Source organism: Syzygium oleosum, unplaced genomic scaffold, assembly GCF_021117445.2.
Source record: "Syzygium oleosum isolate NSW1041296 unplaced genomic scaffold, Sole_v2.1 Sole_v2.18, whole genome shotgun sequence".
Taxonomy (NCBI): domain Eukaryota; kingdom Viridiplantae; phylum Streptophyta; class Magnoliopsida; order Myrtales; family Myrtaceae; genus Syzygium; species Syzygium oleosum.
The window spans coordinates 2396788-2401172 of NW_026607502.1; the positions used below are offsets into that span (position 1 = coordinate 2396788).

The 4385-nt window shown below is 39.5% G+C and overlaps 1 pseudogene; it reads left to right on the forward strand.

Moving 5' to 3' along the window:
* The first annotated feature begins 1254 nt into the window (after positions 1 to 1254).
* Positions 1255 to 3882, forward strand: LOC115667379 (GDSL esterase/lipase At5g45910-like; annotated as a pseudogene).
* The last annotated feature ends 503 nt before the right edge of the window (positions 3883 to 4385 follow it).

Genomic DNA, 4385 nt, shown 5'->3' on the forward strand with positions numbered 1-4385 from the left:
ATTACCATCATACCCTCGACTAATCTTTTCATCCGACTGTCCAGATTCGATCTTATCTTGAAACCGACGGCCCAGATCGAACCTTACCCAAAATATCCAAGGGTATACTTGTAATTTCTCAAAAAGTCCAAGGGCAAAATTGTCTTTTCCAAATTTTAGGGCAAAATTACCAAAATGCCCTTGCCCTTTATAACTAACCCTTTAATAAATCCCAAGGGTAAAATGGTCACTTTCTCCGTTTCTTGTCGAAATCGAAGTTTTCTGAAAAATCCGAAGAAATCCAGAGTTGTACGTTCCAATCACAACGTCGTCCAAAGGCCTTGCCGTGACTTTCCGAATTTTCCGATGCTCGGTTTGGTCTCTAATCAGTATTTAAATTATATATACATAACGTAACTTGAGCGTTTCTCAGACTAACGAGTGGCTTTTGGGAAATTCGTCTATACGACCCGTGACTGATACTAAATCGAGTCACGTGCAATTTATTCAGACCATACTGACTTCGGTTGCCAATAAAATCGCGAGGATCGATCACGAAGTCTGATGAGTACGATCGTTCGGAATAAGTTCTGGTTCGTTCGTCAATTCATTTCGTGGTCCGGCGGAATCACCCGCGATCCACTACTACGACAGTGGCGAACTGACCCTTTGTTATCCTTGGATCGGCCTACAATGGCTCAAAATGTCACCTCGGCGATTTTATGATCGAAAGTCAATTTACGATCGAATTTTTACTTAGTCGCACGAATTTTAAATTCCCAGTTAGCCTTTCCCTAACAGTTAGTATCCCAGGAATGATCGGTTCCGGGTGAGAACTAACTACGAGTACATTCGCAAAATAATTCATTTCATAAATCCCAAATGAGCGAAATTTCGGAAGGGTGACGTAACTAAATTACTTACTCCCCCAAGTAACAACTTTACTGCTTTTCAGATAATTTCGTCAGATAAAATTATTATGCAGGATTAAAGGCATCGAAGTTGCGAATAGTCTTTATATGATTTGGCTTCACAAATAAGCAGAGCTTCTTTACCCATGTGATTCATGCGACAGGACTCCATAAGGGCTTTACCCATTTTATAAAAGGTTGACTTTCCTCGTTGAAACTGCAAGTCATCAATTGAAGCTTCGTCTGACCAGACTCCAGTGCCTATATTGGGACGGTGTGAGGTTGCTCTATGATATAACGTAAGGGCTGAAGCTCAACCCCAAGCAGACTCTTCCTTCATCGAAATTTTCAATTATTGTTTGACATGAAAGCCATGAAGATACTAGTCTTCTTCTTGCTCTGCTGCCACTATTCAAAGTCCGTTTTGTTGAGCCCCGGGCGCTACAATGCAATCTTCAACTTTGGCAACTCTCTGAGTGACACCGGAAACTTCCTCCTTACTGGGGCACTTGCGTTTCCAAAAATTAAAAATCTCCCTTACGGCGAGACATTCTTCCACCACGCGACCAGTTGATTTTCTGACGGACACCTCATTATCGATTTCATAGGTATTGTATACTCTCTTTCTAATATTTTCTCCACATTTTAATGCTACTAATAAAGTACTTTTAATCTCACGATGAACGTAAAAATATGAGAATGCAGCTGAAGCATTTGGATTGCCATATCTTCCTCCGTGTCCGTAAGGGAGGGAACTTCGCAGTTGCTGGTGCCACAGCAATCGACTCGTCTTTCTCCTCTGCTCAGGAGATTGTTTTGTGGACAAATGACTCGTTGAATGTTCAGCTTGGATGGTTCCAGAATTTGAAGTCGTCTCTCTGCACCACCAAACAAGGTAAATCTCTGCCTGTCATTGTCAAAAAAGAGGGTAAAGTGTTCAGCTTGGCTGGTTCCAGAATTTGAAGTCGTCTTTGGCGATGTCTGTCACCTCCTTCTGCTCCTAGTATTACTTTCATGAAATTTTGTGCTATATTTTATCAACATGAAGATAAAAAAAATTCCTTATCTGGCCTCGTTGAAACATGTGTTATAACTTTTTTTCTTATTTTTTTGGGTGCAGAATGTGATGATTACTTTAAGAAGTCTCTGTTTCTGGTTGGTGGAGATAGGCGGCAATGACTACATCTTTCCCTTTATTTTTGGTCGAACCATTAAACAGACACGTCCTTTCGTACCACAAGTCGTCGGAGAAATCGCCCGTGCCGTCCGTGTATGTTACACAAGCTCACTTCAGCACGAGCTTAACGTTACATTCACGTAATAACCAAAGGCGAAGTTTGATAATGATAAAGAAATGCCTGAATCATTACGTTTCTCTTGGGCATGTGCCTAACGTTTATGATGAGCACGTTTTATTTGATAATGACAAAGAAATGCCTCCATTAGTACACTGTTTGGAGAAACTTCTTATTTCAATTGTTGTACGGAATGTAAACCCCTAAACTAATAACCAAAGACTAAGTTGAAACGTCACATAGAAGCATTGACAATAACTTAAACGGTGACATAATAAATTGGAGCTTTCGTGTCTACCAAAAGAAGGTCCACCTTTTAATATTATACATAGATTCCCATGGTGCATGAAGTAGTTCCCAAAAGTGATTTTCGTGTGAGTGTGTATATATATATGATCCACATGATTTGTCTTGGGATTGCTTTCTTATTTATTTTATTTCTCACTATTACCCTTTTTTGTTTTTTTTTCTTGAATCATCATAACCATAACAGATGCTGATAGAATCTGGTGGTGCCGGGACAGTTTCCAATAGGCTGCACCTCCTTGTTTCTGACTTTGTTTCAAAGCGCTAATGAATCGGCATATGACCCAAGAACCGGATGTATCAAGCCTTATAATGCTTTCGCGAAGTATCACGCTAACTTCCTCAAGAAAGAATTGCAAATTATGAGAGAACAATACCCACATGCAAGAATCATGTGTGTTTACTATTATATTACCACCATGTCTGTCTATCGCACTCCAAAACACTATGGTGAGCCTTCCTTTCACTTGTCTTTTTTTCCACTCAAAATTCATTAGGAACGCATACTTTTTGCTTGAGCTAATAATCACATAATGAATCCTAGATGTTTGTCTTTGTTTTCCGCATATCACATTTATCACCATTCGTATAAGTAATCACCACGTCACAGGAAAGCCAACTTTTTTTTCTTTTTTCCCCCGCATTTCTCCCTTTACTTCTAGAGTCAAGATTGTGCTTAATCGCAGAGAGAAATTAAGGGTGGAATAATTGATGGAGATTTTAGTCCTCTTCTGGAAAATTGATTTAGAATCTTCCACAATAAGAAAGATTAATTTATATTTGGCTTACCTAATTACTTGCTTTTACGGCTCTATTTTTTATACTGATATTATTAATGAGTGTCCAAGACACCTAATAAGCAACCAAATGAAAGAATGCTGCAATTTTCATTATTAAAACATTGTTTATAACTTATATTGAGTGTCATGGGAGCGCGTTAGCAAGTATTGGATCTTTGGGCTCCTAAACTAAAAGCCAAACACTAAAAGAAGACATATCTATTTGAAACTCCCCTACTCTTTCCAGAAAGAAAACACTAGTATCTCTTTGCTTTCAGGAAATACAACAAACACATACATAACATTAGGACAGTTTGGTTGATGTCATTGACACGAAGAAACATGTAGCTGCATAATTTGTTCAAAAGCCTCGACATGAATGAGTGCATCCACGCAGGCCTCTGTGGAGGGACACTAAGGGCTTGTTGTGGAGGAGGTGGTCCATACAACTTCAATGCATCAGCAATATGTGGTCACACCGGCTCAACTGCCTGCAAAGATCCATCGGCTTTCGTGGGCTGGTATGGGATTCACTTGACTGAGTCTACTTATCATCACATCGCCAAAGGGTTGATTAATGGTGGCTTTACGTCTCCACCACTCCTATTGTAATTTATTTATTGACATTACACGTGCATTCGGACAGTTGCGTCTATTGAAGGTCACTTGCACCTTTTTGAAGTAACGAAGTTTGATGTGTTACATAAATAAATATATCAGACATATGTGTCGTTTATAAATTGATCTTTTAAGTTTACACCCTATTCATCTATGTCAAGTTTATTATGTTCGATGTTTTCTGATATTTTGCCATATTGGACATGATAAAAGGTAATCACACCGAGTTCTCTCATTCAAAGTGTTGCACGATTCTTAAAACTTACAATACCAAAAGTTTTTCAATGTGTCGACACCTTCGCAGTGTCAAATGTGTCGTATGTGGCCTGAGCCATCTCTCCGTAGTGAATGATGATACGGCGGAGATCGATGTCGAGAGGATCTAACAAGCCCTTCCAATTGTCATGCCCCGAACCCCATCGAGCACGCAACACACTTCTCTGGTCGAATAACGCGATGTCCTAGGGTATCGCCGACCCAATTAAACTTATCAGAGA